We start from the raw sequence: 8,940 nt of genomic DNA, 5'->3' as shown, positions 1-8,940 counted from the left end.
CGGCACTTTGAATGATCGGCGAGTCACAACAACCTATTAGCAACAAATAAACCTGAGCAAATAGAGAGCATCATGATGGATACAGGGATTAGTGACCATTAGGTAGTGTATTGTATTTTTTATTGGTCCTGTTGTCTACATAGCAGCTTATGCATAAGACATTGGACAAGTCAAGTTATAAATATACAGGCTGAAAGTCATTACAAAGCATACATATTTAAGGTTACAATAATACACTTTACACGTAAGTATTTATAAAACACATTTCATAAATTTAAATATTCTACAATGGAGTAAAAGCAGTGATGCTGTAAATATGACTTTAGAGTTTTTCCACATGTATTGACCTCAGTGATAGCTTTTATGTCTTCAGGAAGTTTGTTATAAAGCTTAACTCCCATGTGAAAAGTACCGTTTTGGCACAGTTCTGTGCTGATTTGTTTCATATGTAAGTTTCTGTTTTGTCTGGTAAAGTGCTCATGTATATCACAGTTTTCTTGCAGTCTCCGGTCCTTGCCTATTACATTTAATTTAAAGAACAAAAGGGTTTCCATAATGTATACACATGGTAATGGAAGAATACCAGATTTCTTAAACAGGGGTTTACAAGAGTCTCTAGGCTTGCACCCAAACAAGATTCTAATGGCCCTTTTTTGGTGGTTGTACCGAGACTGAATACCGGAACATCCAAACCTACCAAATATAAACACAAAGTACATCTATTTAAAAAAGCAGATAAAAATTCGCTAGATGCCTATCTACAAGACAGTCTCCACTCCTTCCAATCTGCATATGTAAACACAGACCAGATGTGGTTTCAATTCAAAGAAATTGTATCGGTGGCAATTGAGAGATATATACCACATAAATTAATAATGGATGGTTCTGATCCCACTTCGTACACTATACAGGTCAGAACACTGTTGTAGAAGCAACCAAAAAAAAAAAAAAAGCTTGCCAAATTTAAAAGCATGTACAATTCACTAGATAGGCGAAATTTTACAAAAAGTTGAAATTTAGTGTGAACTTGAATGCAAGACACATTTAATATTTTCCAATGTGAAACTCTGTCTCGAAAGCTGGCAGAAACCCCAAAGAGATTCTGGTCATATGTAAAGTACATCAGTGGCAAGACGCAGTCAACACCTTCACTGTGTGATAACTATGATTATGTCACTGATGACAGTGCCACTAAAGCAGAGCTGCTAAACACAGTTTTCCGAAACTCATACAACAAAGAGGACACAGTAAATATTCCAGAATTTGAATATAGAACAACTGCCAACATGAGTAAATTATAAGTAGATATCCTCAGTGTAGCGAAGTAGCTTAAAACACTTAATAAAGGCAAGGCTTCCAGTCCACATTGCATACCAGCCAGGTTCTTTTAAGAGTATGCTGATACAATAGCTCCATATCAAGCAATGACATACAACCACTCACTTGTCTAAAGATCTATGCTAAAGACTGGAAAGTTGCACAAGTCACACCAGTATCCAAGATAGGTAAGAGGAGTAATCTGCTGAATTACAGACTCATATCACTAACTTCGATTTGCAGCTGGGTTTTGGAACAACTCTGTGTTCGAACACAATGAATTACCTTGAAGAAAACAATTTATTGACTAGTAGTCAGCACGAATTCAGGAAAAATCATTCTTGTGAAACACAACTAGCTCTCTATTCTCACAATGTAATGAGTGCTATGGATAGGGGTTGTCAAATTGATTCTGTATTTTTAGATTTCCAGAAGGCTCTCAATACCATTCCTCACAAGTGCCTCCTAATAAAATTGTGTGCCTATGTAGTGTCGTCTCAGTTGTGCAACAGGATTCATTAGCTCCAGTCAGGTAGGTCACAGTTCATAGTAACTGACAGAAAGTCATTGAGTAAAACACAAGAAACATCTGGCATTCCCCAGAGAAGTGTTATAGGCCTTCGGCTGTTCCTGATCTGCATAAACAACATAGGAGACAATCCAAGCTAACCTCTTAGATTGTTTGCAGATGATGATGTCATTTACCATCATGTAAAGTCATCACATAATCAAAACCAACTGCAAATTGATCTAGACAAGATATCTGTATGGTACAAAAAATGACAATTGACTCTAAACGATTAAACGTATGAGGATTCCATGTGAGTACTAAAAGAAAACTGCTAAATATTTATTACATGATAAATTACACAACTCTAAAGGCTTTAATTTCAACTAAATACTTAGGGATTACTATTATGACTAGCTTGAATACAGTTACAAATAACTTGATTCTAAATCACAAGAAGTTTGAAGTTTCCACATGAGTACCAAAAGAAAACCGCTTAATTTCGGTCACACAATAAATCACGCAAAGCTAAAGACTGTAAATTCAACTAAATACTTAGAGATAACAATTACAAATAACTTCAATTGGAACAATCACGTAGATGATGTTGTTGCTAAAGCAAACCAAAGACTGCTATTTATTGGTAGAATACTTAGAAAATGCTACAAATTGATTAAAGAGACTGCATACACCACGCTTGTCTGCCCTCTTCTGGAGTATCACTGTGCAGAGTGGGATCTGCATCAGATGGGGTTGACAGAGGACATTGAAAAAGTTCAAAGAAGGGTAGCTTGTTTGGTATTAGCGTGAAGTACAGGAGAGTGTGCAGCGGACATGATGTGTGAATTAAGATGACAGTAATTAAAACAAAGGCATATGTCATTGCAGCAGAATCTTCTCATGAAATTTCAATCAGCAACTTTCTCCTCTCTGAATTTGAAAATATTCTGTTGGCTCCCACTTACATAGTGAGAAACAATCATCACGATAAAATACGAGAAATCAGAGCTCGGACAGAAAGATTTAGTGGTCATTTTTCCTGCACACTGTTAGAGTGTGGAACCGCAGAGAAATAGCTTGAAAGTGGTTTGATTAATCCTCTGCCATACACTTAACTGTGAATTGCAGAGTAATCATGTAGATGTAGATGAACAAAAGTTTGGACTATTTGAGTCCAAACTTGCAGTTCGAACATACACACAGTCATACCAAAAATATGTAAACAATTATTGTAAGCGATTATAAAGACTGTGGATTGAAAAAAACACCTGTCTGCTCCTCAAGACATTTTATGATGAATAATCTCTTCATGAATTGTATTTTTAAGCATGCTTAACATAGCAGTTTGCAATCAAATTTGAGGTCCACCATTAAAGCAGTAATAATGGCCAAATGATTTTGAAACTAAAAGAATATGAATTTGTAAAGAAATAAATTAGATTTCTAGGTGGGGGTGGGGGGATGGGGGGTGGGCAAAAAAAAGGGGGGGGGCGAAAAGAAAAAGAAAGAAAGAAAGAAAGAAAGACACAGACACTTAATGATTCTAATATAAAAAACCTGTTCAAAAAGAATAATTATTCATATGGATGAAAGCATGCCAATTCATGCTCGAAAAACTTAAAGGATGGCTATCAACTAAAAACATTTTGTGCCACCCAAATTTACATAAACCTTTTCACTACAGGAGATTATTCATTTGTAAATAGAACATTAATGAAATATTAGAAGAAGCATGCTATTTCAGAGAAAGAAACTTTTCTCATAATATGGGGCTCAAATTGTTTATGGGAGCACAGAACAATACTATGTACTAACCATTGTGCACTAATGTTTTTGAGAGATTGTAGAGTGCTTTGTGGACATATAACAATATGGCCATTATTTTTGCAAAAATCTAATTTTGAAACTGAATTTGTAAATAGATCTGACAATTGTGTTGCTGGCCATCTCTGAGTACTAACCCTGCATTCCCAGTGCTCATCACTGGTGAGTCTCCTCAAGCATCATGCAGAAGCTGCCAGTTGCCTGCCCTGAAGGTCAGCCACCCACTCTACTGTGTCCCTGATGGCAACTAGATGCTACACGCCACCATTTGCAGTGGTGAGGCTGGTATTTGTTACAAGAACTCCTGTTTCCTTCCGTCCACACCACTAGCTCCTTACACAGACAGTCACACATTTTGTGTCTGTTGATACTGGGGGCTGCGCCTCGACACAGCCGAGGGAAGGCAACAGCAACTTCTCACTGCACGATACCGACCTATCCACACCTAAGTAAGAGAGGTGTAGTCACTGAGCAACAAGCGCCACAGCTGTAGTTCCATGAGTTACAATAAAATGCGCTAATCTTTGCACTTGCTTATTTGATCTGCGAACGACTCACTGCCTCATCACATCTGTCACCACTACGCAGTTCAGCAATGAAGTGGGCCCTGCAATCCAGTCCACTTCACAGTAACCACAGGTCGTGGCGGAAGTATGTTTCAAAGTGTGAAGATATAATGAATGTATTTAACTATGAAAGTACTGGATTTACACTGGCAGAAATATTGTTCTGCAAAAAGATTAAAAATTTAATGAAAGCAACATTTTATTTTCCACCTAGAAAGGGGTGTATTTTAGACAAAAAGAAGGCAATTTTAAAAGAAAAAACTCACAAGCAAGCAGAAGCACGAATCCAAAGACTTGATAAAAATTTTGAGTTACTAAATTTAAAACAGGAAATACAGAGTTGTGAAGACACATGAAAAGTCAAGTGAAATTAATCATAATATACGTAAGTTCAAATTTATTTACAATGGTCCTTTCAGAATTAACAGAGTACCTCGTACAAGGGCTTATTTTTTGGGATAACCAAAATCTGGTAAACGACTTGGATTAAGAAATATCTGTGAACCTAAGGAATACATTACTAGAATTGACAATGAAAATGTATAATTCAAAAACTGTATTATTTTCACTCATTTATAAATTGTGGATGACTTTTCACATCAGTGCTACCTGTAACTAAAAATTATGCAATATTAAATGAAATTAATGTTTTCACTTGATGAACTACCTGAGGGCTTTTGTGTATAAACATGTTGTACTCTAAATATATGTGAATACCTAGCAAATTAATACTAGTTTTCAAGTTTCAGGTAAATTAGATAACATAAAATGTTGTGTTACTAATCCTGTACTGACCTGAGCACAAATCCTGTTCTTCCTACCACTGCACTTCATTAATTCTTACTATACCTAACTTCAACCTATCCATTTCTTTTTTAAATTCTCTAACCTACCTACCAACCTGATTAAGGGATATAGCATTCCACACTCTAACCCATATAACAGTGGCAGATGTGGACTTCGACCATAATTTATTGGTTAGGTACTGCAGACTAAAACTAAGGAAAATTATAAAAGATAGTAAACTAAGGACGTGGAACCTGAATAAATTGTAGGAATTAGAGGTTGTTGAGGGTTTCTGAGAGACCAATAGGCAGCTTTGGAATGAGATGCGGGAAATGAACATAATGAGACAAGGCAGCAGAGGAGCAGATAGGCAAAAACAAGGCTTAGTAGAAATCCTTGAATAACTCAGAAGACACTGAATTTAAGTGATGAAAAGAGAAAATATAAAAATAGCGCAAAAAAAAGAACCCAGGTGAAAGGGAACACAGATGTCTAAAAAGTGTGATTGTCACTAAGTACAGAATGGAAAAGCAGGAATGGCTAGAGGACAAATATGAGGCCTCAGAAGCATGCATAAATAGGGGAAAAACAAGTTACATCTACAGAAAAATTAAAGAGACCTTTCGAAGAATGAGAAGCAACAGTACGAATATCACGAGCTCTGAAGGCAGGCCATACTAACCAAAGAAGGGAAAGCTTAAAGGTGGAAGGAATGGTGTCTATAAGAGGGACTAACACAAGGACAATACTACAGAAAGAAAAGAGGACATAGGTAAAGATGCGAGATATAATAATGCTAGACGCTAGGGGAAATGAGACCCTGGGAATATACATCATTTCCTCAGAGAGATCCCTGGGAGAGCCAGCCTTGATAACATTATTCCACCTGATGTGGAAGCTACATGAGACAAGCAAAATACTGCCACATTTTAGGAAGAATGCAATAACTCCAATGCCAAAGAATGTAGGTGCTGACATGTGTGAATACTACTGAACCATCAGTTTAATAAGTCATGGGTGCAAAAAATCGGCATGTATTACAAAAGATTGGAAAAGCTGGTAGAAGTCAACCTTGGGGAAGATCAGTTAGAATTCCAGAAAAATATAGAAACACACGAGGCAATACTGACCCCAGGACTTACCTTAGAAGAATGGTTGAAGAAAGGGAAAATTATATTTACAGTGTTTGTAGATTTAGAGAAAGCTTTTGATAGTGTGGGCTGAACTAAACTATGAAATTCTGAAGGCAGCTGGGATAAAATGCAGGGATCAAACTGTCACTTACAACTGTTACAGAAACATTACTGCAGTTATAGGAGTTGAATTACGTGAAAGGAAGCTGTGGTTGAGGGAGTGAGACTGAGTTATAGCCTATACATTGTCCAAGCAGTTCAGTAAACTAAAGAATAATTTCAAGATGAAATTAAAATTTCAGGGAGAAGAAATAAAATTTAGAGATTTGCTGATGAAATATCTCGCGAAGGGACCATGAATCAGAGAGATTAGAGCCCACACAGAAGCATACCGACAATCTTTCTTTCCATGAACAATACGAGACTGGAATAGAAGGGAGAACCAATAGAGGTACTCAAGGTACCCTCCACCAAACCTTGTCAGATGACTTGCGGAGTATGAGATGTAGATGTAGGACCACCCTGTTGCTGAACATGCTGCCAAACACGATATCTTTCATTTCAATGACTGCTTCAAGGCCTGTGCCATATGGATCCTTCCCACCAACACCAGCTTTTCTGAATTGCACAGGTGGGAACTTTCCCTGCAATATACCCTACGTTCCCGTAACCCTCGTGGCCTCAACCTTCGTTAGTCACTGTCCTCGCCCATCCAGCCCCTTCCCTGCTCCCATTCCAGCACTACACAGCCGTCACTCCAACACCACGCCCACGCCCAGTCTTTTTGATTTGATTTCTTTACTTTATAATTTATTTCTCTCCTTTTCCGCTACTTCCTCCCACCCTCACTTTCTCCCCACCTCTCACCTGTGCTCCGCCTAACCTGCAGCACTTCACTGTCTGCCATCCTCACATACTATCCCTCTCCCTCCCTGCCCCAGCCTTCTCCTTTCCCCACCCAGTCACCACACTCCCATCTTGCACTTGTGCTGCTGCTCGCAGTGTGGTTTCAGTTGTCTGAGACTGCAGTTGTGTGTGTGTGTGTGTGTGTGTGTGTGTGTGTGTGTGTGTGTGTGTGTGTGTGTTTTGTTGATGAAGGCCATTGGCTGAAAGCTTTAAGTGTGAAAGTCTTTGTGTTGTGCCTATCTGCAACTCAGCATCTCCACTACATGGTGAGCAGCAACTTTCCTTCTCATAACATTGTTACATCCCAACCTGAATTTTCCATTGTTTGTTATTTAAACTCATAAACAATTTTTCTTCCCTTTCCTGCTCTTGTAACTATGCTTACAAGTGGCGAGTCAGTTGGCAGTAGTTCTCTTAATTCAAATGATTTTCTAAGGCCATTTTGCTGTGTTATTTCTTATAGTTTCTTGAACACTGTTGGCAAGAAGAGCAAGATCTGCAGCAAATCCCAAGCAGTTCAAATTTAAATAATTTTTTACACTCCAATTATTATGTTCTTTGGATTATCCTTGTACCATTATCTCATCACGTATTACAGTACACAGTGTATACAGCATTTTTTACTTCTTAGAAAGTGGGAGGGTCTATTTTGTTATGTTTGGTTTTTATTGGAGTGTTTACATTGATTTATAAGAGTTATTTGGGTTCAATTGTGATTCAAAAGTTTATTACAGGCTTTTGCAGTGATTTCAGGATTTTCTTTGTTACTGTGTGCCATTCTTCCACATTAATCTCTCAGTATTAGCATAGGGGCCTCATATTGTTGTAGTTGTTTATTATACTAATACTAACATTCTTCTATTCAGGGCAAATATATCTAAAACTAGAAAAACAGCAGTATGGAAAGCTAAGATTGGTGCTCACCAAAGAGGAGGCACTGAGTCGCAGACAGGCACTATGCAAACGTCTGCTAAAATATTTAAGCTATTGGACAAAGTCCTTCTTATGAATTACAGAAGACAACTCATTCATACAAGCACCAGTCACATACACGTAGCCACTGTCTCCGGGAATTGGGCCCGCCTGAGACTGTGTCTGACATGAGCAGCAATCTGCTCGAGTGAGTGGCGAGGTAAGAAGGAGGCAAGGGACAGAGAGGAGGAGGCTCATCTGGGCAGTGGTGGGGGAAGGTGCTGTGCTGCCTAGACTAGAAAGTGCGTTGGTGGGATAGAAGGCATAGTGTAGTGCTGGAGCGGGACCTGGGAATGGGTAGGTAATTGACGAATAGGAACTAGTACGGGTTGAGACTGGTGGGCTTACAGTGACAAACAAATCCTAAGACATGTAGAGAAGATCTGGTTTTTGATTAAATGTACAGAAAGCAGTTGATAAGCAAAAAAGCCATATTATTACAACATTTTATCAAAGAAGCCAAAACAAAGTGAGACTTATAACCTACTTTTGTAAAGAAAGCTAGATGATTTTCCACATTACACTTAAAACTTAAAAAATAGTAAATGTTTTTTTTTATTACTCTGAAAATGGTACTGTACAGCTGCACTTTAAAGCTTTTTCTAGTTTTAAGCTATGGAATGTCCAGGACAGAATAACAACAATATAGAAAGGATAATTGATACTCAACACATAGAGGAGGTGTTGAGCAGCAGACAAGTACAATTAAACAGACTGCTAAAATATTTAAGCTTTCAGACAAAGGCCTGTTTCCGAAAGCACACACACATTCAAACAAGCAGAACTCATACACACATGGCCACTTTCTCCAGGTGCTGGGCCAGGCTATGACTGCATATGACATGAGTAGCAATATGCTTGGGTGCGTGAAGTTTCAATGTGTCAGCATGCTGCTTAACATATACCTTGTAAAAGTTGTGATACGAAT

The sequence above is a fragment of the Schistocerca nitens genome, chromosome 7 (assembly GCF_023898315.1).
Source record: "Schistocerca nitens isolate TAMUIC-IGC-003100 chromosome 7, iqSchNite1.1, whole genome shotgun sequence".
Classification (NCBI taxonomy): Eukaryota; Metazoa; Arthropoda; class Insecta; order Orthoptera; family Acrididae; genus Schistocerca; species Schistocerca nitens.
This window is presented reverse-complemented; position numbering follows the sequence as displayed.